The following is a 24,951-nucleotide window of genomic DNA, read 5'->3' as shown; positions in this document are numbered from 1 at the left end:
AATTACGTGACCCTCATCCTGTGAAGCTCTTCGCAGTGAGGATAAGCATCATATTTACGTGACTATTTATGCATTTGTTGAGCGCTGCGTTGCAGGCTCCAGGTTTGATGTGATACAAGGATTTATTTCTTTGTAAATATTTAGAGAGCGTTCGTTGCTCTGGAGAGATGTGTGTGGCTGGCCGGATAAACACGGAAGCAGCCAGAAGAAGACACACGAAATGCTAACAGTGGGTCACAGGGTTATTAACCATGTTTTGTTTCTTATTCACATTTTGGGTATTTTCAGGACGCTCCCAAAGCTACAAGAATCGTTCTGTGATTTACCGAACCTCAGTGTGTCATTTCAAATCTTCTCTGCAGCACAAATCTTCATAGACGTCCCCAAGTGGGTGAGGAGCCAGACTCACATGACAGGGAGGTTTGGTCTTCGAGAAGGAAACGGTGTCCAGCCGTGCTTGGACGGTCCCGGCAGCACCGGCCACAGCACCCCTCCCGCGATGCCCCAGACCCACTGTTGCACCGACGAGCCTTCCCCGGGTGCGGAAGTTCCCGCGTGCTGGGTCCTTACACCAAGACATGCAAACACCTACCCTGCACTTGGCTCAAACCTCTTTCCACGTTTGAGCAGTGCTGGGGTTGCTAGAAGGTGCATCAGCAAGGCCACACGCCTGCAGTCCGCCCGTCAGCAGCCCAGCCGTGTGCAGGCCACGTGTCTGAGAAGGTAGTGGGCTGGTCTCGGGGACGCGCTGATGGGGAGGGGGTGGCACCGGGAGACCCCCCCATCTCTCAAGGTCCCACCAGGTCCGACTGCTGCTGACTTACCAGCCCTAAATATGGCGGCTCCAAAAACAATGGCGGTTTTATTCTCACAGAGCTTCTGTGCGTGGTTCTGACCCAGGACCTCCTCTGCATACAGTCAGGGAACAGACTGAGGGACGCTGGCGCCCGGAGCAGCGGAGGGCTGGCTGGACACCCCCGCCTCTGGGGGCTGCTGCTTGTGGCCCCTCCACGTGGGGTAACGTGGCCCTTCCAGCACAGGGGCCCTTCCAGCACGGCGGCCCTTCCACATGGTGGCCCCCGGACAGTCATCCTGCTCGTGGGGCATCTCGGGGCTCCAGTCGCAAGGAGGAGGCTGATTGCCTTTCCAAGACCCCACCTCGGAAGTCACAGCACGTCACCTGTGTGCACCCTTATGGCCACATTAGTTGCCAAAGCCCTCCCAGTTCTAGGGGTGGGACATAACGCCACCTCCTGATGGGATGTGTCAGAGTCTCCTTGGAGGTGGGCCTGGGTGGTGGGAGATGTTGCTGTGGTCCCTGAGGGCCGCTCCCCGGCTGGTAACACCCACCCCGTCTCCTCCTCCTCCTCATCCCTGAGACCCCACTGCCTGGATGCCCCATCTTGTGAGGCAGCTTGCTTGCTTTTTCTTCTGACATTTAAAATAAGTGAGGTATGGTTGGTTAACAATGTGTTAGTTTCTGGTGTCTGGCTCAGTGATTCAGTCGTACATATGTATATTCTTTTTCGTGTTCTTTTTCATTATAGGTTATTCCAAAGCCCTGAATGTACCCCTGTGCGCCGCAGGAGAACAGGGGGACCCTGCTGCCCTTCTACACAGCAGTTTGTATGGAGGCAGCTTCCGCAGACTTCCTCTCCAGCCTCCAGGGGCTCCTCCCCAGAGCTCCCCCTCCATCCTGCACACGGCCATTCCCCCCACCTCTCTGCCCTGGAGGAGTTCACGTCTCCCTCCCCAGCTGCCCTGCAAACTCCCTGAAGGCTGGGCTCACCCATTTTCTCTTCCCTGCGCTACCTCTCCAAAGATGTTTCAAATGACATCTGTAGGAATCTTCCCCAGCAGGGGTAGTACCCAGACACCAACCCTGAGTGACAGCCAGTTGCACAGATGGCAGCGTCTCAGCCACGGGGAAGGGAAGGCGCACTTAGTGGGGGATGGACAGTAAACAGCGCCTGTGGTGATTTCTGGAAACAGGGGTCACTGACGCTTTGCAATTCATCATCTGGAAACTCCCTGAGATTTCAGTAATAAGCAAGGATTCCCATTTCTTTTTTAAAATCACTTCTGAAAAATAGACCGTTCCTCTACCCAAGCCCAGAATGGACTAGCTCAGGACCCACTTCCATCTGGGTGAGCCTCCTGTGCTCACCTCGTCCCCACCCCTGCGCCCGCCCCAGGCACCACCGAACCGCCGGTGTTCCCTCGAAACACCAGCGTGACAAGCGGCCGAGCTGAGGTTTACGACGTAGAAACCATGCTCAGACTCGCTCTGCTGGTTCGCCCGCTGCGCACATTTCTGCCTTCATCTGAGTCTGGACGTTTCTAGGTCTCTCCCCCTCGGGAGTGAGGAGGATGGATCGTCTTAGACAAGTTGAAGATGAACTAAAAGAAATGTGAGGAAACAAGACAGTTCAGGATTCCGTACGACACTGAATTTCTTCACTCGAAAACAAAATCCCACACAAGGAGCTACATTCAATACCCTGCAGTGACCTCCAGTGAAAAAGAACATGGACAGGAACATACGCATGTGCGTGTATGACCGAGACATGACGCTGCGCCCCAGAACTGACACAACGCCGTAAACTGACTGGACTTCAATTTAAAAAAGCCCAGTTCCAAAGCCTGAACGCCCGTGGTCAGCGCCAAAGGCACAGCGCAGCCCTTCAGCGGGACGGTCTGCAGTTACTCGGTTAAAGCGGCCCCGCCCCCTCTAACCTGCTCTGTCTGATGCTGGGCTCACTGGTCCTCACACTGGAAGGAGGTAAACGTCCCCTCAACAACCTGTTTTTCCCTTTCAGATATTTCAGAAGCATAAGCTACGAACATTCCTGATTTCTCAGCCACTGCAAAAATCAAAGAGTACTTGCCCGTGGGTAACTGGAAACATTTATGTTTAGTCACGAATGGTTTTCACGGAAATGACAGGACATCCAGCCCAAGGAGGGATCGTGGAATCGGCTCCATGCCTTCCGGGAGTTGCACATATTCACCTTTTTCTCATCAATAGTCGGCTTCTTTGACCCTGCTTGGACCCACTGACCCACCCCCTGTCCAGATCAGCAAGGGCTCCTAAGTCAGGCCCCCCCGGCTTCTTGTTCCCTGGCTGAAGCCCCCCATCTCCTCCTCGTCCCCTCAGCCCACGTTCCACAGTGGAAGCATGTTGTACGTGTTTCCTGTCAGCTCAGGAGGTGTGGAGAGTGCGGCCCCCACTGAGAGCCCCGGGCTGGGGCCCACCCCTGCTGGCCGGGCGTGCCTGCCTTCAAGGGCTGCTGTGGGGTTAGGGGTGACACCCCCGAGCGGCCCCTAGAGCACAGTGTTATCTTCCGTCCACAGTAACGGGTCTTGCACGGCCCTCCCCAGGCGGGTATCCTGGGACAAGGATGGGAGAGCGAGTGGCCTGTCACGGGGAGGGCCCAGGAAGCCGAGTGGGGACTGAGGAAGCCGCACAGGACCCAAGGATGCAGGGTGGCCCAGGTGCACCGATGAGCTGGCACGGCTGTGGGCTTCGGGGGCGCGGTCCCGATGGGGACGTGGGGGAGGAGGGAGCACGTGACTCAGAGACGCCCCCTCTGACCTCGAGGAAGCTGCGTCTCTGTCCAAGGCCCGTCTGCTGCTGGCTGGGAGCTGGTCCCAGGGCACTGGCTCCTCGGCGCTTCCAACCTGCCCCACGTATGGTCGGTGGTCTGTGCACCTGAACGAGCCCTCGGGCGAGTCCCAGGTACCTGCAGCCGGAAGCAGCAAGCACGCCTGGGGAGGTGAGGGCCCTGGAAGCATCTGGAAGGCACGTCAGCATGCAGCCCGCAGGGCGTGGCCTCAGAGGGTCTGGCCCAGCAGGCCGGGGGCGGGTCAAAGGCTGGCCTTTCTCACGCAATGCCAGGTGGTTTTCAGCTGGGCAGGTAAAGGCGGGGAGTCTGCACGCCGCACTGGCGGGTGACACCTTCAGAGTCTGTGTTCGGGGGTCGGATGAAGGAGGAGCGGGGTGAGGGCACCGAGGGCAGTGGGCGGAGGCCGCGTCTCCCTTCTCCCCGCTCTCGGAGAACGCGGTTTCTCAGCCCGCGGTCAGCCGCCCGCCGTCGTCTCCATTTGTAGGGGAGAAAACCGTCGAGCTCTTGGAGATCGTGGTGGACGCAGTGGGTCTCATCTGCTCCTGCAGACGCCTGGGGCAGGGGCTATGGTCCCACGGGTGACACCCTCCTCTGGGTGTGCCCAGCTTTGTCTAAAATCTCTCAGGTGTTGTGAATGGAGAAGGCTTTGTAATTATCTGCAATCACTGCTTTCTTCACGGTGAGAGGGCACGAACGTCTCAAGACGTGTCTCCACGGGAAAGGAATTCTCAGCATCCCCCCTCACCGCCCCGACTCAAGCGAGCCTGAGGCAGACCCCGCGGCGTCTCCGAGTGCCCGTCCTCGGGACTTGGGGAACAGCGGGCCCCGCGCTCAGCGGTGCCTGGACTCGCGCTGCGGGCGCCTGGTCTGAGCCCGGGGCCTTGTCGCTCCCCTCGGCTGTGCCGCTGCTGAGCGGCACCCGGCCCGGGGGCGGGGGGCCCAGCACGGGCCCCGGCAAGACGGCCTCCGAGCTGCTTCGGCCTCGTGGGTGGGAGGCCGGGCCTGGGGGGCAGCTGAGATTCAGCAATCTCCCTCGTCCAGCTGTCACTGTCACCGGGGGTCACCCCCGCTGGGCCTCACGACAGTCGGCCCCTTCTGCCCGAGGGACGTACGGTGCCAATCGCACCCCGGGGCCTCTTCTCGGCTCTTGTCGGCACGGCAGCTGGGCAAAGAGTAACGTTGTTGTAACGGTGACTAAAATTAGCTCTGACTTCAATGAGGGAAGTAGGTCCAAGCTCTGGCACTTCTGTGTTAGTCACAGTGGCTTCTGACACGTGGCCCATCTGACTGGGAAGCGCAGGTGTGGAGCCGGCCCAGGCCCCGCGCCAGGGGCAGGCTGTGCCCGAGCCGGGGTCAGCGCCTCTCAGCCGCGTGATTTCCAGGCACCCTGGAGGCCCAGGACCACGGCAGGTGAAGGGCGCACGGAGGCCGGACGGCATGTACTCCATCTTGTCGCGAGCACGGCGAGCAGCTGAGGTCCTCGGCGCCGGGGACGCCCAGGAGCAGGAGGCTGGCGGGCGGAACCACAGCCCTCTCCCGTTTCCCACGGGCGTCCGTCCATCCGACCTCAGCACCTCGGCTCATCTTTGGCGTTTCTTCCCTTTCCTGCCCTGAACACACCGGCCACGTCCTGCCGTCAGTCTTTTATGAATTCTGTCCCGTCCAGTCTCGTCCAGTCCCTGTCCTCACCCACTCTGCGTCTCCACTTCAGCCATCACCCAGCCCCACTCCTGGCGGCCCCCTCCCCCGGGCCCACCTGCCCCGCCCTCTGCTTCCAGACTGGACCCCCACACATCCCTGCTCACTCTTCTTTTGTACAGAGGCTGTCCTGCGTCCTGAGGTGGACAGCTCACAGGCCACCCTAATGGGTGTGTCGATGTTGTGACAGCAGACCCGGAGGTGCCCAGCTCGTGCCCTCCTCACTCCCACGAGCTGGCGGTTTCCACCGTGAGCCCCGATGACTCAGCCTGAGGCCGTCTCTCCACCCACAAGAGCAAATCAAGTAACAACATTCATGGAGTGAGTGGAAATCAGTGATGGAGGGCAAGCGGGACCGGCCAGAGGGCAAGCGGGACCGGCCAGAGGGCTGGGAGGAAAACCAGGAGAGCCGAAAGCAGCAAAGGACAAGGGAAGAAGCAATTATGCGAGTGAAGGCGGGTCCACTGAGATGACGCTGGACCAACACTGAAGCCTCGGTGCCGGGTCTCACAGCCAGTAGGCCTCGCGTGACGTGGGGCGGTGGTGACACGGGCGGGTTGCCAAGTGGCTGAGAAGTGAGTGCAAAGGGAGTGAGGCAGGTGCAGACACGTCTCTCTAGACGTCTGACTGTGAAGACCCAGAGAGACAGGGTAACGGAGGGGGATGCTGGCTTTGAAGAGTCATTGGTCAAAGGCCGTCCTCGGGGGGCACGTTGAGTCTCTGGTGCTGGCGGCTAGTCATGCAGGCCCAGGGAGTGTGTTCCAAAGCCAGAACAAGCGCAGTGTAGACGGCCTTCGCGTTTAGCCGTGAGCACGGGGGTGTGTGAGCAGGACCCCAGCAGCGCCTGCTGTGGGGTGGGGACGTATTGGGGAAGAGCCTGTGTTCAGGTGAGCTTGCACTGAAAAGCAGACACACACACACAAAGTGGATTTTACGTATTTCCTTTAGGGAAAGGCAGTGAATATTCTGCAACTCACAAACGCGGATGTGGGGAGCAGATGTTTCCCACCAGCTGTTGCCAAGCCGGCTTTTGCTGTGGATGCTCTTTGGGAACGGCTCCACCCAGCCAAGGCCACCCAAGCAGATCGCCAGACAATCCAGAGTGAGAAGACCGCCTCCGTCCACGCCGCCGCCGCCTCCCAGCCTCCCGGTCCCCCAGTTGTCTGATCACAGAGGACGGCGGCAGCCGGGGATGACACGGAGCCCCTCGGTCAAGGCCCGCCTGCGCCGGCCCGTGGCCCCAGGACCTGGAGAGCTACCTGCACCTGAGGGGCCCTCGCTTTCTCTGAAGGCGCTGCCTTGAAGACAAAGGCAACGCAGACACGGAGCCCAGAACATGAGAGAAAAGCCTGCTCTTCCCGCTCAGGAACTGCAGCAACTGTCAGGGGCGCAGGGCCCTGAGGGCAGCGGCTGCAGGGCCCCTGCGCCCCGGGCGCTGGCCGAGCAGGGAGGGTTCCCCGTCGGCTGTGGGTCTGAGCTGTTGGGTGGAGCCCACCTGGCCGCCCCGCTTAGGCAGGCGGCTGCTGGCCCCTAAAACGCCCAGGTAGGGGCCACGGGGGGCGGGGGAGGGGTGATGAGAAAACTGGGGGAAATGGTGGTTTTGAACTTGAGAAGTTAAGTCAAATTAAATTCAAACTTTTAAGAGGGGGAAAACCTGTAAATGGCAGACGACTCCATAAGGAAGTATTCAGCTCTGGGCTGTTTAGACATGCATTCTTCTTCCAGGACCTCGTAATAAAGCTTGAAAAAAAAGCACAACGGCATTTCTTGGCCTAAACCAGTAAAACGAGTCCAGCTGTGATAGTGTCTTTCCAGTCGGAGCGATCACGATCCACGACTTTCTCTAAGGACTTAATTAGCATCAACGCGAGAGCCTCTAAGTTCCCCCGGTATTTATCATCTGGAAATAAAACCTGCTTACTTACTGTGGATGCCAAAGAACAGATTAAACTGATAAAGGAAAGTCTAAGATTAACAAGTGCAATTCACTCGTCAGATGGAGATATTTTACCATTTCACCAAGTTGCTCTCTCGGGAGGGAAGCTGTCTGTCGATACTCTGCTACGGAGACCGAGCTGGGGAAGGGGAGCCTGCTCCCCGCCGTGAACCGGGGCGTCTCTCCCAGCTCCTCGTCCACTGCCGAGGGAGGAAGATAAGCAAGGGTCTTCCCTCACACGCGCTAAGTTAAAGAAAGCTTTAAGTGCGCTCCATTCAAAAGCACACATACTGAAAACGGGATGAGTGAGTTCGTTTTAGCGTTTGTGCCGTGTCTGTCCTGGAAAGATACAGAGATCAGCGCGGCCCCTGCACAGCGATGCCGCACAAATCCGCAAAGTGTTCCCTGTCTTTGAAAAAGTTCGAAGTAATTGCTGTAGTAACGGGACCCACGCATGTGCAAACAATAAAACAATACTACAGGCAGCGAAACTGGGGAGGCCGACTCGGCAGCCAGTGCCTGCGCTTCCTAACCTGAGACGCAGGTGCGCTCATCACGCACGCGCGCCATCTGAATGGTGACGGCACCGGCTAGGCCAGCTCAGTGTGCTGTGCACCCTCACGTTGCCAGAAGGCAAAGACATGTTTACCACAAATACCAAAAGAAGAGAGAGAGAGAGAGAGAGAAGGGCAAAGAAAGGGAAGGCCGTTTCTAGAGCAGAGGAGGGAAGCAATGAGCACATTGAAAACAAATAAAAATCTCAGAAGCAAAGCTAGTAACCTGTCAGACATAGAATGTCCAGTCTGACCAGTACACTTGGACGAAAGAACACTAATAAATGTAGACAGAACCAACTTCCCTGCTGGGAGAAACACGTGTAGAATGAAGCACATGTAAAAGGGACTGGGAAAATCAGATTGGGCAAAGACTGAGCAGGCAGTCGCTAACCAAGAGAAAGCTAGAAGTCGCAGCGATAAAACTGGGCAAGAATAACGTTAAAGCAAGAAGTGATAAACTACTGCCAAAGGGATAATGAACATCAGTGCATGGTGTCAGGCACAGCGAGAACACAACCGCACTTTGTGCGCCAAATAGCAAAGGAAACAAACCATAAGGCATCACTCCAGGGGCTTCTAGAATAAATCAACAAACCCAGAAGTACGATCATATCATGATGGATCAAGTTAGCCTCGGAATACCCTGGTGAGTCTGCTCAAACACGAGTCCTCGGGCTCCACCCCGGACCTTCTGCTCAGTCGGTCTGGCTGGGCTCTTGTAGCCCGTCCAGGTGGAAGTTTGGGAAACCAGGAATGGTGTGACTGAAAGGCGTGGAAACACAGAGATGAGAAGGACTCAGCCAAGGACGGGCAGCAGAAATCTCCGGGAAGGAGCAAGGTGTTGGTTCCAACCAACCCAGGATCTTGAAAGAGAGCCCGAGGGAATCGCGGCAGAGCCCTGAGTCGTTGGCAGCCCCAGCATGACAGCCGTGAGCAGAGGGGCTCAGAGAAGAGACACAGTTCCCTGAAGTCTGCAAATGGGGACCGAGGGTGAAGGTTACCGCCCCCCAAGTCTCTGTTTCCAAAACACAGGCACCTCTCGTTACCCCCGGGAGAGGAGTGTTCCTCCTCCTCTCTGGGTCTGTCCGTCCTGGTCTGACTTCTCCTCGGCTTCGGAGGTGTTGAAATTTTCCTCAAAACCCGCCTTCTACTTCTGCCCCCATTTAAAAATATTCTCTGAGTTCAGCCATGTTCCAAGTCCTTTACACACACTCCTTTACTGGGTAGTGCTGGGAGGCACGTCTCCTGTTACCCCCACGTTGGGGGTCAGGGATCGGAGGCTGGCGAGGTCACCTACGGGGCACCGGGCGTGCAGAGGGGCCCGACCCCCCCCCCTTTTTTCCCATTTGCCTTTTTCTCCCGGCGAGGAAGGACTGGGTGCTGTTAGTGTCTCTTTCTTTCCTTTTTTTTTTTTTCTTTTTCTTTTTCTCCTGGTTCTTTCCCAGGAAGGAGTCAAGTTGACACAAGTCTCAGTCAAAGCAGCCTCCTGTGGTCACATCGCACCCTCTGCTGAACCCGCTCCTTCCTCTTGACGTTTTGGTCTGGACGGAAAGTGAGGGCTGTCACCAGAGAACAGCCTGCTGCCAGTAGCCCCGATGTCCCACAGGCCGGTCTATCCTCATGTGGCCTGTCATGCTCCTGGGGCCCAATTCTTAGTTTTGAAAGTCTCCAAAAATGGCAGCATCCTTGGCCAGAGGCAAGGCTCACTCGGCCTTCCTGATTCCGTAACTTAGAAGTCAGTTGCCTCGCAGGTGCCTTTGAACTTCTCGTGCTGATTTGATGACTGCAGTGTCAGAGACGCCTTGCTCTCGTCTTTGTCTGGATCAGGACGCGACTGCCCGGGGCAGGGTATCAGACTGAGAAATCCGATCAGACCCTGATTTCAGCCCCCTTGGAGCTGGCCAGCCAGATGGTCTCCACGAGCCCTCCCTCGCTGGACTTCTCATTGTTCACCACTGCCCTCTGGGAATGTGATGCTGGATTCCACCCTGAAGTCCGGAAGACTCTAGACTTTAAGGAGATGGTCATGTTCCAAAAATGGGATCACAAAACAAACAGGACTGGAGAGCCTGAGGGCACTCCCTTCATTGCCAGCTGTTTCCAACATGCTTTCAGTTGAGCAAAACCCCAAACACATGTTGAAAACCTCATTTCCCTCTGAAAATGTTACATCCACAGGTCAAACTAAGAGGAACCATCTCTGTGTGAATCTGATCCGTTCACACTTAACTAACAGAAAGCTGGGTGACGAGCAGGCTGACGGTCAGGAGGCCCCTTTCGGTAGCCTAAGGACTTGTCCCCTCACTCCAGGCTGTCCCTGCAAAGAAGGGGAAAGAGGAAGGTCAGCGCTAGACTCTGACACAACACCTTCCCTCAGCAAGGCTCTTGCCCCTTTTTATTACCAATAAAGCAGAGGTAATGACCAGGAGACACTGTCCTGCCCATGAGCGGGATGGGCGTTAGGTCAAGAAAGGCCCCTTGCCCGTGCACCACACCTTACAGAAGGCTCTCGAACCTTCCTTGCCTTCCCTCCACCCGCCGTCCTGGGTGAGGCACACTCATTCTTCTCCTCAGGTTATCTGAGCAGCCAACCAGCTGGCTCCACTGAGTCTACTTTTGCCTCCCTAACCTACCCCTCCCCGCTGTCCTGTTTCTGAATGATGTTGTTACTCATAGCTCTTCTCTGTTCAGGAGCTGCTTTCAGCTTCACTCTCACCTGCAAGCCTCACAGACTCCGAGTTACTTTGCACTCCTGTGTGGACACCTCTGCCCGCCCCGCAGTGACAGACTGGCCACAGCCATCCTGGCCTTTTGTTCCTCTTCTGGGTCTGTTCCTCCCTCACTGCTCTGTTTAAAATTCTACTCTTTAAAGGTCCATTTAAATCATGCCTCCTCTATCCAGGTTTAACTTATAGGTTTTTTATTTTTAATGTGTAGTTTAAAAGTTTTTTTAGATTTATAGAAAAGATGCAAAAATAGTACAGAGAGTCCCTGAGCTATTTCCCCAGCCTCCCTACTGCCGGCAGCCTTACACAGCCAGAGTGTAAGTGTCAAAGCTGAGAAACTCAGAACAGTTCAATACTATTAAATAAACAAGACCTTATTTGAATTTCACTAGTCTTTTCACAAGTGTGCCTTTCTCCCCGTCCTGGAATCCAACCCAGGATCCCACTCTGTGATAAGTTCTCAGCAGCAGTTTTGCAGAAAGTCCCACAGTTTGGGTTTGTCTGAGGTTTTGTGAGGCCATCCGTGACTCCCACTCCAAATAATATAACTATTTCTCTTCTGGGCTCCTATGACACTGCCACTCCCCACAGACGTCTGACCACTTGTCTGTCACAGTACCACTGAGGAGGAAGACTGCATGTCACACACTGGGTTTCCATAATACTTATCACCTTGATGTTCAATATGTCAGTCAGATCCATGAATGAATCCATGAATCGATGAACGATGAGCAAAAAAAAAAAGTATCATCAAAACCCTCAGCAAGCAAATGAGAGATGCTGGAGAGCGGGTGGGGAAAAGGGACCCTCCTGCACTGCTGGTGGGGATGGAAATTGGTGCAGCCACTGTGGAGAACAATATGGAGATTTCTTTAAAAACTTAGAATAGACTTACCACATGATCCAGCAATCCTACTCCTAGGCATATATCCAGAGGGAACTCAAATTCAAAAAGATACATGGACCCCAGTGTTCACAGCAGCACTATTTACAACAGCCAAGACATGGAAGCAACCTGAATGTCCATCGACAGATGACTGGATAAAGAAGATGTGGTATATTTATACAATGGAATACTACTCAGCCATGAAAAAGAATAAAATAATGCCATTTGCAGCAACATGGATGGACCTGGAGATCATCATTCTAAGTGAAGTAAGTCAGACAGAGAAAAATAAACATCATATAATATCACTTATATGTGGAATCTTAAAAAAATAATACAAATGAACATATTTACCAAATAGAAACAGACTCACAGACACAGAAAACAAACTATGGTTATCAAAGGAGAAAGGGGGTAGGAAGGGATAAATTAGGAGTTTGGGATTTACAGACACACACTGCTATATATAAAATAGATAAACAAGGTCCTACTGTGTAGCACAGTGCCTTGTAATAGCCTATATTGAAAAAGAATATGGAAATGAATATATATAGTGTAACTGAATCACTCTGCTGTGCATCAGAAATTAAGACAACATTGTAAACTGACTAGACTTCAATTAAAAACAAACCAAAAAAATTCTTGGGCATTTTTTAAAAACAAAAGCTTTTCAACAGAAAACTGAAAGCAAGCATTCAAACATAGGAATTGTCCCCCCAGAAGACCAAGATGGTCCTTGATTTTCTTGGCTTCGTTCAGAAAAAAATGAAATACTGGGAGGGGAGGGTCCCGTGGGTGGAAATAAACGGGTCCCCACTGACTTGAGCAGTCCTGCTCTAAGAGCCGGGGCACTCTGGTCAGAGGTGTTCGCCCCCTTACTTCCACCCTGATTTCCTCCCGCCAGACCCCTCACAGCCAGCATGAGACCCCGGGTTCAGTTACATCGATGTTTCTCGGGAGAAGCAGCCTTGGAGCGGCCGCTGGCAGGTACCAGCTGGCTGTGCACGTGACACACGGAAGGATGGCACCATCCAGGCAGAAGAAGCAGGACGCCGAGTGCCCCACCCCGACTCCAGAGGTGCCGATGCCACGGTCAAGACCCTCTCTCGCGCACAGCCGTCATCCTTCGTGCTGTGTTTTGCAGGCAGGAGTTACGCAGGGAAGTGGTGAGCGGAGACAGGGCGCTCAGGGACCTGTCTGACAGGACGTGGCGTTCCCATCAGCAGTGGTTTTTTGGTGCTTCCTGCACCGATTCTGTGGAAAGGGCAGTCACCAGGGCAGTGGGGACGAGATGTGTTTCTGGAATCCGTGTTTATTTAGGGAAACGTGGCTCGTCAAATTTCTGGAACACTTCGATCTTCAACTCGGTGGTCACTGTTCAGCCCCAACCCTCCGAGGCGTCGCATGGTGAGTCTCACGCGCTCCCCGCCTCCTCGCCCAGGGCCTCTGCCTCTGTTCCGGGTGATGTCAGCTCCGGACGCAGCGCCAAGGAGCCTCCAGGAGAGGCCGAGGGCGGAAGGAACTCCCGGGGGCTCAAAGTGACGACAGTTTTGCTTTACACATATTGATGTCAAAATCAAGCTGGAAAACTGACCGCGAAAGAACGTGCATGTTTACAAACTAAGAAATGTCGACTTTGTCTGAACTCGGATGGAATCCGGGGCACGAAGAGGCTTTGCTCCCTGAAGTCACGAAACTTTCAAATGTTCTGTTCTTTCAAAACTGGTCTCCCAGTCATTAACAGGGAGCATACTCACTCTTCTAGTCTGAGACCTGCAGATAAGTGCCCAGCAACGCACACCCAGAGGCTTCGTGCGGCGGGGCGTTCCGGGCGCTAAGGGGGCCACCCCCGGCGGAGGCCGCTGCCGGGACTGAACAACGGAAGCATAAAAGCTTATGTAACCGCAGTCTGAAAGTTACTATTTACAAAACAATAGCTCAAGCCTCTAAAGTATACAGGTACTGGTTGCATTTTCCCCCAGATTTATTTCCTGAAAAGGCGTGTTTCTTGTCCGTAAGTGTGTGCAATACGGACCACGTGCACGTGAAGGAGGGCGTGCCCTGTTGAACACGCATGGGCTCGTGAGGACCCGGCCCCGCCCTGGCTGTGCTGGGACCATCCCCCCACCTCCCTGGTGACCACGGCTGTGCTTTCTGCCAGGATCACGCCCTCTCTGGTTTCTGAGACAGGGATGGGCGCAAAAATGTTGACCTGGCCTCTCTTTCCTGAAAGAAACTCTGGTAGGAGAACGACTCTTTTGGTTTCCACACGTGCCCGTGTCCGACGTAGCATCTTGGCCTTTGGGTTCGGGTGTGAAATTGCCTTCTGGTTTCCTTTTTTTAAATTAGCTTCTTGGGTTCGGGCGTGAAATTGCCTTCTGGTTTCCTTTTTTTAAATTAGCTTCTTGGAGTTTCACTCCCAACTCATTTGTGTTCTGTTGAAATGTATTGTTCTGGGGCAGTTTATTATCTAAAGAAGGACCTATTCCTTAAAATTTAGGCAAAACTTTTGTGTAAAACCACCTGGGCACGAGGCCTTTTGAAAAGTTAGACTTGACAGACTTTTTGGTTTCTGTTATGGTGGTTGGCCTGTTCACTGTTTAACCTCTTCTTGGCAAATTTTGTTAATTTATGGAAAAATCGTCCCACGCGTCTAGATTTTAAAATGTTTTGGATGAAATGTGTGCAGATCTGCTCTCAAAGAAACAGCCTGATCTCCGTCCGCACGTCCCTCTGCTCCGTCCGCACGTCTCCCGCCGCGGCCCTGCAGGGCGGGGCCCTCCGTGTGTCTCCAGGACCCCCTCACAGGCCTCCTCCTGGAAGCAGCCCTTGGTTCTGTTCATCAGTCCTACAGGTTGCTTATCTGGGCATTTTTGGTTTGATTTTAAGCTAGTCACTGACCGTTTTGGCGTTTATAAAGCCTTTCCTCTGACTTCCTTTGGTTGCACGTTCTCTGCTTCTTGAGTAACTCTCGGTGAATGCACGTCCAAACGTTTTCACTTGTTAATTAAAACATTTATACTGTGAGTCTACGGGTTTTCTTTCCCTTTAATTTTGGACCAAGGCAGAGGGTTCTCCTTGTCTTTAACCCCTAAAACCCCCGTAATTGTAGTTGGCGTTTTCCAGTTCGACATAAGGGCTGTTTCTGAGTTGTTACTATTTTTCATTTCAGTTGTCAGATTGATACCAGCGAACGGGGATGGGGGCGGCGTTACTTCCCGTTTCTAGTTGTGTGGGGGTTCCGTCTCTCTGACTTCCCTTTTGCCTGTTTGTGTTCATCTTCTTTTCCATTAGAGGTTGGTATTGAATAGAGTTCCCGTGCTGCACAGGAGAAACTTGCTGTTCATCTATTTCTGTTTACTGGTTTTGTTTCTCTGCTTTTCTGCTCCACTGGCTGGTCTCCAGTAACCAAAAGGAGACAGACGTGGGTGTGATTTCCGTGGAGAGACACACGTATGCATGTGATGCAGACAGAGACGACTTGCAGGGAGGCGCTGGCTCCCCGGAGACCGGGAGCCCATGACCTGCAGGTGAGGGGCGCCGGAGGCTTCACTCCAGCCTGAGTCCATCGGAGGGAGTTCGTCTGAGTCTGACAGCACGTCACGGCTCTCCTGGTACTTCTCGAGGTCACGGCCGCAGGTGCTCGCTGACACGCACGCACGCGCGGGCACAGAAATGCTCACAAGCATCGGCTTCCTTGGCAGGTTTCACCTTCAGCTTCCGGCGGTGAGATCTCAGTATTGGTGTTGCTTCTTTCTTGTTCTGGTGTGTTCTCTGTCCATCCTTTTCTTTCCTTTATTAAATTCCTAATCTTTTTCTTTTAAGGTTAGCTCAGTGGTGACGAGCGTGGCCCCTGAGTCCAATCGCTCCGTTCCCTGCCTCCGCCCCCGCCGGTTCCTGTCCGACTGTCTCTCTGTCCCCTGCTGAGATACAGCACGTGTTAAAGGCTCTGAAAATGCCTGGCATGCAGTAAGAACCCCACACATGTCTGCTTTGTTATTACTGTCACTTTATTGTATATCATAAACAGCCAAGCATCCATCTTATACACAGTGAAGCATTAGAATTTAGAATTTTTTTAATCCAATCTGAAGACTATTTTAATAGGGTGAGTTAAAATCCATCCAAATTGGATTTCCACCATCAATATTGGAGGGTTTATACCTCTGTCTTTTTTTTTTTTTTTACGTTTTCTGTTCTGTCTAATTTTTTTTTAACTATTTCATCATTTCCCCTTCCCTGACTTCAGCTGGATTTCATTTTCATTCCATTATTTTCATTTTATTCATTCCCTTTCTCTGTGGGGTGCTGTGTGCTTGTTGGGGGAAGGGCCAAGCTGTCGTTTCTGTTGAGAAACGCGGAGCATGTTCGACAGGCAGCTGGTGTCTTTCCATCCACCCTGGGCGCCCAGCACGTGCGGGAGACACAAAAAAAGTACAAGGCTCACCTCTCGCTCTAAGGCTGCTGTGTCAAGACGGGGCCCCGATGGTCTGAACCAAGGAGCAACGTGGGGGCTCACAGGCTCACTCCGTCTGAGCCGGGAGTCTGCAGGGGCAGGGGGAGAGTGGGGGGGCTCTCAGGAGACGTTGCACAAGAGACGTGGGGTGACGGGGGCCAGTGTGCTGGCTGAGGTGGTGGGAAGTGGACGGGCGACATGCACATTCTGAAGACAGAGCCAATAGGGGAAAAGCCAAAATATTTCCTCTCCCAGCGGCCACTGATTCAGACGAGGCTCATCCATGGAGTCTGAAGCCAGCGGTGAAATGTGGCGAGAAACAGGACATTACAGAGTCCTCAGGTATCTTCTGATGGGATGTTTCTTAACTGCAAAAACAGGGGAAACCCGGCAGACACCACATTCTCCAAGGGGCCCGCGCCAGCGTCACCGGCAACGAGACGGACGGACGGCGGGTGCTGTGGTGGTTGAAGCACCGAGGAGGACGCGCCGGCACTGTGCTGGGCCTCACCCACAGCGAGGCAACGTCCGGCAGACCCACGTTCAAGGCCTTCTGCGGAATACCTGGCCTGTGCTCGGAAAGGAGAGGCAAAGTTAGCACCGCAACCCGGGAGCTGCTTCTGACTTTGAAGGACTGAAACTCGTTGGTAAGATCATGAGCCACTCTCTTTCTCTTTTGCCATAAAGGGCATTATTGGGTCCATTGACAAAATCTAAACTAGCTCTTTAGATTAGAAATGGCATTACACCAGTGTGAATTTCCTGATTTTTGTAACAGTCCTGGGTTAAGGAAGAGAACGTACTTGTTTTTGGGAAACACGTTCTGAGGTATTTAAGAGCAGAAAGAAGGAGAATTAGATGTCACTTCTGTAACTCACTCCCAAACCACCAGAGCAGATGCTCAAACACACAGAGAGAACGAGAATGAAAATGTGGGAAAAAGCTGACTGTGGGGGAGTCTGGGTGAGACGCGCACAGGAGGGCTTCGCGTCATCCTGCACATTTCCATAAGTCTAAAATTATTTCCAATTGTAAAAGCTTTTTTTTAATATTATTCATAAGAACCCTTTCCAGAAATTTTGGGAATTTCCAGAGCTCTTCATTTCTCTAATTAATCCCAGCTTATGACAAATGCCAGTAGATGTCGTATTAAAGACACATTTAAGTCCCAGAAATAAAAGAGCCAGAAGGGGCGAGCCATCACTTAATATACGTCTCCCCAGAATTTCTGGTCTCTTCTTTCTTGCCACGGTCGTCAGGCAGTGGGCTCTTTCTGCCCCGTTCGGGCTGCGGGCGAAGGACGTTGCCTGCAGGTGGCATTTTATGCGTCTTGTCTGCAGAGAAAGTTACCCAGGCCTGACGCCCCACAGGTACCAGACCCCTCCTCTTCTACTCAAGGGAGCCTCTGGGCTCCCCGTGGTCCTGGGAGGCCAGTGCGAGCAGCTTTCCGCCAGAAAATCCAGATGGAAATGCTTCTGGGAAGGGGCTGTTCCTGGTCTCTGCAACTTCTAAGGCCACATGCACGTCATACCTTGATGTTGCTCAAATCGGGCTCCTTAACCACACTCTTCCTTTGGCGGTAGAATTGTCGGGAGCCAGGACTCCCGGCCGCCCTGCGACCCCTGGACCGCTCTTTGGTTTTGATGCTCAACCGTTGTTCAAGAGGAGCTCCTTGAAAAGACGCACACGCACAAGAAAACTCACATTCCAACCATGCGGAAACCATAAAAAGATGTGTCAGCCACTCCAGGGAGAGGTCAGCCAACTGTGAAATGTAAAGGGCAGGAGACGGCTTATCCGAGCCTGGACATGCGGTGGGTGCCCCGGAGCTCAGTCGTTCATCGCCTCTGAGTTCCGGGAGTTGTGGCGGGAGACACAGAGATGGGAATTCAGATGTCCCAGCTTGGGAAGAGCACCCCGAGGACCCCCGCTCCAGCCCCGGTGTCCTTGGCGTCACTGCTCGTCGGCGTGGCCTCCCAATCAGACTGGACGCTCTAACCCACTTCAGGCGCCTTCCCATTCCTCGCACTGGGGACCAGCTCGACGGACTGGAACCGGGGCGGGGGGTTCTGGGGAAACGGCTGTGGTGGCCCACGGTCCTTGAATCTCTCCCCACCCCCCGGTGGAAACAGGCAAGGAAGACCCCCCTGAGCCCCAAACGTAAGCAGATGCAGACAAATGGCCAGGAGGAACCTGTCCTGGATGCTGTCAGCACGGAATGGGGGCGGGAAGGAGAAAGGAAGCAAGGGGGATCTGAGAGCAGAGCCCGGGGTCACCGGCAGGGGCGCTGTGGAGAGGCCCCCACCCCGGCAGGAGGGTCGCTGGCCCCGCGCGGGCGTGCTGTGCGCAGGGACCTTAGAGCCGGCCGACTCCTAGTCGCTGGTACGCTTGTTTCCCCGCTCCCTGTAGGCCATGCAGCCCCTGCACCGGCCTCACGGCGAGGGTCACCAGCGTCACAAAAAGGGACCTCCCGGGCCTCCAGGTAGACGGTAACCAGGCACGGGGCCCAGGCGCCACCCAGCTCTGCATCCAGCTGCCCGCTTGCAGGAGCGCCCAGGTCAGAGGGCCGGGGCAGCAGTGCGGAGGGTCCAGGCTCTGGGTCAGACGCAAGGCTCTGCGTGCTGGAAAGCAAATTGTCAGAGAAGGGAAGGGACGAGGTGGCAGCTGGCACACGGAACAAGGCAAAAACAGCGAGGCAAACTTAGAACCGGGAACCAGTGAATCGATGATATCCAGGGGTGCCCATTTTGGTTTAAAACTATGAAGAAACACAAGGAAATGGTCACTATGAAAGTCGGGGGGTACATTTAGGGGAAGAGAGTGTGTGCAGATTCCAGGGGCTTCTGAGGTGACTGGCAGATTTCCGCCTCCTGGCCTGGTGGTCACATGTGTTTTCCTTGTAGCAACTGATTAAGGCAAGTGCTGTGTCTACGTTACATTTCATAATAAATTGTCGTGCTGATGGCTTGAACAAAAGAGGGAGCGGCTGGCTGACTAACAGTTAGATGCCACTGCGGGGACGCCCGGTGTCTGCAGCTCCAGAAGGAGTTTGAGCGGCAGCTTGTCACCAGCAGACTGGTTTTCTTTGCTCTTGGCTCTATTCTTGGTTTGAGTAAGGCTCTTGCCTCAGGGTAATAAAATGGCTGCAGCTACCCCAGCCTTAATCTCTTCATCCCACCCTGCCCAGAGGGGATAAAAATCTTTCTTCTAGTAGATCCAGAAGAGTCATGGAGTCACTCTCATTGGTCCAGACAAGCCCCCATGTCCATCCCCAAACCAGTCATTGGCCAAACCCATCCAATCCCGAGGTGAACAATCGTTTATTTCTGAGGTTGGCAGAGGGGCCCAGCTGGTGGGAGACAAGAGGCTGGGTGCTGGGGAAGCCCCCAGCAATGATGCCTACTATGCACTCGAGCCCTAGAAATTCTCTCGGCTCGACCCACTGGATGGAGGGACCAGACGCAAAGGTGGGAACGAGTGAAGATGAGGTGAAGAAAACGGTTTCATGGACAAGAGAGCGGCCCCCGGAGGAGGCGGCCACCCAGGTGGGTCCGCGCTCCCCCAGCCCCGAGAGCCCCGCGTGAGGCCCCCGCACGAGGCCCCCACCCGTGGCCAGTATGTTGGTACCTGCTGCCGTGCGCCAGACTGTTCCTCACACCCTCCCTCTCCCACCACGAGGGGCGACGGCACTGCCCCTGGAGAGGAGAGCGGGTCACCGACAGAGGAGCTGCCTCGTCCCCGCTATGCAGCTGGTCGGCAGTGGTGTCCAGATCCCAAACCAGGTCTGTCTGAGGACAAACCGCACTCTCTCAACCACCCTGCTCTTCAGAAAAACCTGCCTGATGGACACGACCTCGCCTCTGGGAAACTGGGGGCAGCTGAGCAAGGAGTGAGTTCAGGAAAGCAGGGGACGTGGCCCTGTTCGTTCACCAGCAGGCACCGAGTGTGGACGCTCTGGGCTCACATCCGTCTCCGTGAAGCGCTTCTCTCCTCTGGGAGGACCTGCCCGGCGCCCGGGACGTCCCAGAGCCCGCGCTGACCTCCGGCTCGACCCCAGGCCTCCTTTGGGCCAAGGACCCTTTGGTCTGTAGCTCAGCCTACAGACCCCTCCTCAGAACGATGCTGTTCAGAGTGTGAGACACACGGACTACAAGCAAACACACCTCTCAAAAACCACAAAAAGGTGTTATATAGTAAAAACGTTCTTCTTTATCAAACTGAAAAAGCAAAGATCTAGGCGTGGGTCTCACCCCGACCATGATCTCAAAGCACTGATGAGGGTAACGGGTGGGCCCAGGGGGTGGGGGGTGTAGCTCAGAGGTAGGGCGCGCGCTTGGGGTGCAGGAGGTCCTGGGTCCCACCCCCGGTGCCTCCGTTCAGGTGGGGGCGAGGGGGGGCGGAGGAGTCCAGATACCTGCGACCCCTCTGCTGTGACACGAGCGCACCTGTGAGCCTCCCGGGGCACCGGAAGCACCGGAAGCGCGCTGTGCGGACACGGCCGTGGGCTGCCGTCTGCACCGTCGTCAGGGCGCGTGCCGAGTCTCCAGGGGAAGTGAAAGAAGGCGCAGATTTCACCGCCCGCCCCAGGCCGCGGCCCCCGGATTAGGACCCCGCCCCGGCCGTGCTCTGTGGGGGCCCGCGCGGCGCGGAGGGGGCTGCGGACTGATTTTCAAGGAGCCGCTTCTGTGTAGAGCGTGTGAAGAGACGCAGCACTCCGCACGTCGGGGAGGGGCCGGCCCTCCGCGGCTGCTGGCGCTCCCTGGCCGCCTCCACTCCGAGCAGAGAAGGCGGGTCACGCCGCGCCTGCTTGGGTCTCTTGCTGGAACGCCCGCGCGGACGCTCTGAGGGGGGCGGCGTGTTTTGTGGGTTTGAGCAGAGGACGGAGACCTAGCAGTGTGCTTCCATTCAGACCGCGCTAGAAAAGCAGCCGAGGGCGAGCCTCGGCGGGTCCTGCCTGCGCGTGCGCGCGTGCGGCTAAAGGAAGCGTTTTCCAGAGCAGGCGTCTTTCCAGTCCCAGCCTGCGCTTCGCTAATGCGCCGACTCTGACAACGAGACGGGTGTTTCTGGCGTCCTGTACCCTTCCTTCGGTGGAGGACACACAAGCCTTGCCGTTAAAACACGGACAGCGCCGCCGGCCTGGGTCCCGGTGACGCGCTCCGACCTGGAACGAGGCTCCAGTGATTTCCCTCTACTCTCACTCGGGGTCTCCGAGCAAGGACCAGGGGAGGCTGCGAGGTGCCTGCGAGGTCAGGCTCGGCTCCAAGCCGGGCCTCAGGTGGTTGTGTTACAGAGCAGTCACGCTTCCCTGTCACCTCGAAGAGCCGGAGAGCCGAGGATGTGACCTCCGACGATGGTCTGGTGTCCCGAGGTAGGGACTGGTCTGGCATCCGGGGAAGACAAGCTTTCACATCAGAAACACGGGTGCTGAACTAACCTGTCAGCACTGTCTTGAACCCAGGAGACAGGATTTCCTTTGTTTAATTTTTGCAACGAGGAAGGCACTGAGGCTCTCAGTGTGGTAGACACGCTCAAGAAAGCCTCTCTCAGCCACGCCCACAAGGGCTTTCAAATAGCACATGGCAGGGCCCGTGCTGGGCCGCGTGGGACCCCCCTGAGGGGTGGCGGTGTGGGGGGATCCGGCAGCCTCAGCACCTGCCGTCCCCTTCCCTGGTGCAGGGACAGTGTCCTCTCAGCCGAAAAAGAATGTGAGTGCAGCCCATCTCCTTTGTGCTCTATTCAATGGATTAAATTCAGCAATTCTGCCCTAAAGCTGAAAAGGGCGAGTCAAAAACCCAAGAACAATCCAATGGTGAATGTCGTACGTATGGGAGGAAGATGGGTTAAAAAATCACAGATGCACGAAACATTCCGCTTAATAAAACAGACAGGTAAATCCAAGTCTGTGAGGGCAAAGCACTGGCAAGGCTGAGCTCCCAGGGCTGCGCAGAGAACTGTCTGCCATGGTGGGAAACCTCCGTAGGGACACACCGACACGGCGCTCACTCTGGCTCTGCAGGGCTGACAAGCACCTGACAGATGCAGCTGGGAAACTGGGGTTCAATGCCGTCTGCCGCAACGTGGGTGGCCCTGGAGAGCATCATTCTAAGTGCAGTCAGACACAGAGAAAGACAAATACCGTATGCTACGGTAATCCACTCATACGTGGAGTCAGAAAAAAAAGGACACTATGAACTCATCTACAAGAGAAACGGATTCGCAGACACAGTAAACAATCTCATGGTTGCAGGGCAGGGGGAGGTGAGAAGGGATACATTTGGCAGTTTGAGATTTACAAATGTTAACCACTATATATTAAAAAAACAAATTTCTCCTGTAGAGCACAGGGAACCGTGTTCAATATCTTGTAATAACCTTTAATGAAAAAGAACATGAAAACGAATATACACGTGTATGTGTGTGACGGGGGCACTGAGCTGCACCCCTGGAACTGACATGCTGTAACGGACTGCGCTTCAGTTTCTTTTAACTGCTATTCAGTGACACATTTTTAAATGTAAATAGTCGCACGTGGCTATGGCACAATAATCTAGGGTTCCTCTCCGGAGGGGAAGCCTGTCTTCCCAGGTGGCGCCTGCCCTCGTCTCCTGGCTGGAGGGAGCGGGGATTCGTGGGGGGCGCAGGGCTGTGCCTTTGGCATTTCTGGGTTGCTGCCTCTTCAGCTCCGATTCCAGGCTGTTTAAGACAAGAGGACCCTGGAGCCCAGCACGATGCTTTCCCTCGGGTCCCGACGTCCCTCCCCAAGCAGCCATCTCCCCTCCACCTTCCAGAGGCTGCTCGTGTTGTGTTAACGTGGACTGTCCTGGGTTTAGCTGTCCTGAGCAGGAGGAACGGGAAAGGGAGGCACCTTTTCCAGTTTCCTAGAATGTCGAGCAGAGTCTTGACACTTTCGAAGCCCTTCACGCGTAGTCACGTGTCTGGATGGCGCAGAAGCACGAGGCGCTCCTCCGCGCGGGGAGGCTGTGCTGCACGCGCTGTCACCCTCCCGTGCCGCCGGCGTCTCTCCTGCTCACCGTTGCTGAGTTTCTGAAGAGTCAGACGTTCCGTCTTCCGGTGGCTTGTCGAAGTTTCTTTTCTCACCCATTTTTATCTTCTTACTCGTTCCGCTTTCTGAGAGAGTTCTTCAGTCTCCTCATCTTTCTTTACTGTTTTAGGCTCTCACATTTTCAGTTCCTAAGACCCTGCACACTGTCAGACTTTCCCGTTGTTCGTAACTCCACGTTTTTGATAATGGAGTGACTTGTCTCTGGATTCTCGAAATATGTATGTTTTCTCTTTGCTACATTATTTCCTGTGGGTTCCTTTTAAAAAAGTGTATTCTGTTCACTGCATTGTCCACTTCCCCTGGTTTTCTTTGGCTTGTTGGTAGGTTTGCGTGTTTGTCTGGGGCGCTCTCAAGTCGAGGGGCTTCACTTGTCCTGTGACCCTTGGAGCCTGTCTGTGCGTGACCGAGAGGAGCTGAAAGCAGGTTAGAAGGCGAGCTGTGCGTTCTGCCCGCCTCCCCTGCGCTGTGCCCGGAGGCTGCCCAGTGGGGGCTGCGTTACCCGGGCTCCTTTGTCCTCCGGAATCTGGTGGGATTTGGCCACGGAGACACTGGATGGGGTCAGACCTCAGGAGGAGAGGATGCCCCGGAATCGATGTCTCCGGCCCCTCCGGCTGCGCCGTGCCTGGGCAGTGGCTGTGTTCCTCTCCCGATGGTGATGGGCACGTCCTGTCTTGGGCCCCTCCCTGACGTCACAGCCCTCCTTGTACACACTCCCACCCGGACCTTCAGACTCAGGGCTGATGGCAGCTGCCCCCTCCCCAGGCCTTCCCCCCTCAGCCCTGTGAACAGCCCTGCAGACAGCCCTGCTGCACACTCTCCCCCACCTCCCCCTGGGAGAGCCCGCGGCTTTTCTTGCCAAGCCCGGATCCGTACAGAAGCTGCACGCCCTGGGCAAGACCTGTGCACAGGTGCTCGTGGGACCGCACTCGGCCTTTCACTGGAGGACACCCAGATGCCCGTGAGTGAGAGTCCTCGGCCTGCCGTAACACAGCTGTGTGGCTTAAACCACAAACATTTGTTTTTCAGAGCTCTGGAGGTCCCAAGTCCAGGACCAAGGTGGCAGCAGGGTTGGTGTCTCCTGAGGCCCGTCTCCTGGGCTTGGCGGTGGCCGGCGCCCTGGCGTGTCCTCGCGTGGCCTTCCCTCTGTGCCTGGTGTCTCTGTACAGCCAGATTCCTCTCCTTACAGGGGCACCGCTCCGGCTGGGTTAGTCGCCGCCCACGGGAGCTCGGAGGCTCCCCGGTGAGACTGTGAAACCGCAGGGACGGAGGACGGGCCGCCAGCGCCCTGGAGGCACGTGTGAATGGAGGCCAAGCCGGGCGTGCACACGATGGGGACCCCACCAGCTCCACACGCCCCTTCTGGAACACGCCAGGGAAGGTGAGGCCCGCCCGCCCTGGCCCAGCTACATAAAGACATGGGGTTGTTTTCGTAAAGAAAGGAAAGAGGAGTCCTTTCCAAACAAATGCCAGATGGACCGAGACCGGGGCCGGGGTGGGGGAGGCCTGCACCTGGGCTCCGGGGGGCCGAGGGGGGGCAGGGGGGATCTGAGCCTGCCTCCCGGGCTCCAGGGGGTGGGGAAGCGGGATCTGCCTCCTCAGCGAGAGTCTCACAGTGGCCGCTGGAAGCTGGCCTGGGTGCAAGGACCCTGCACACCGCAGGACGGGATTCTAACACTGAGACGGTCCCCTGTGGGGCCTGAGAGTCACTGGTAATAAAGCAATTATTTAAAAAGTATTAAGCCACTGCCGTGCAGTTTGCCTGTTATCTGAAGGGTTCTGGAACTGTTTACATTGTAATAAGTAAACTGACTGCTCGATGCAAAGAAAGAGAGCAGGGGTGTGGGGTGAGCGTGTGTGAGGTGGCTTGTGCGCGTGTGCACGCGTGCAGGAATGAGTGTGTGAATGCCCGAGTGGCCGGGTTTAGCAAATAAAACTCTGGGTACCCGGTTACATTTGAATTTCTAATGAACAATGAACACATACTTAGGGTAAGTCTGTCCCGA

General features: G+C 55.2%; 1 long non-coding RNA gene across 3 annotated transcripts; it reads left to right on the top strand.

The window, feature by feature from the left end:
* Window positions 1-4,606: 4,606 nt before the first annotated feature.
* On the top strand, window positions 4,607-24,683 carry LOC141574087 (uncharacterized). Of its 3 annotated transcripts, none has more exons than XR_012500750.1 (3): window positions 4,607-15,155; window positions 15,255-16,532; window positions 24,135-24,683. It is a non-coding gene; the product is annotated as an uncharacterized LOC141574087 (long non-coding RNA). The 3 variants fall into 3 exon arrangements; XR_012500751.1 differs by having other exon boundaries at window positions 4,607-15,398; window positions 16,266-16,532; XR_012500749.1 differs by having other exon boundaries at window positions 4,607-16,532.
* The last annotated feature ends 268 nt before the right edge of the window (window positions 24,684-24,951 follow it).

Source organism: Camelus bactrianus, chromosome 19 (genome assembly GCF_048773025.1).
Source record: "Camelus bactrianus isolate YW-2024 breed Bactrian camel chromosome 19, ASM4877302v1, whole genome shotgun sequence".
NCBI classification, from domain to species: domain Eukaryota; kingdom Metazoa; phylum Chordata; class Mammalia; order Artiodactyla; family Camelidae; genus Camelus; species Camelus bactrianus.
The sequence above is the reverse complement of the archived record's forward strand: the minus strand, read 5'-3'. Positions and strand labels throughout refer to the sequence as shown.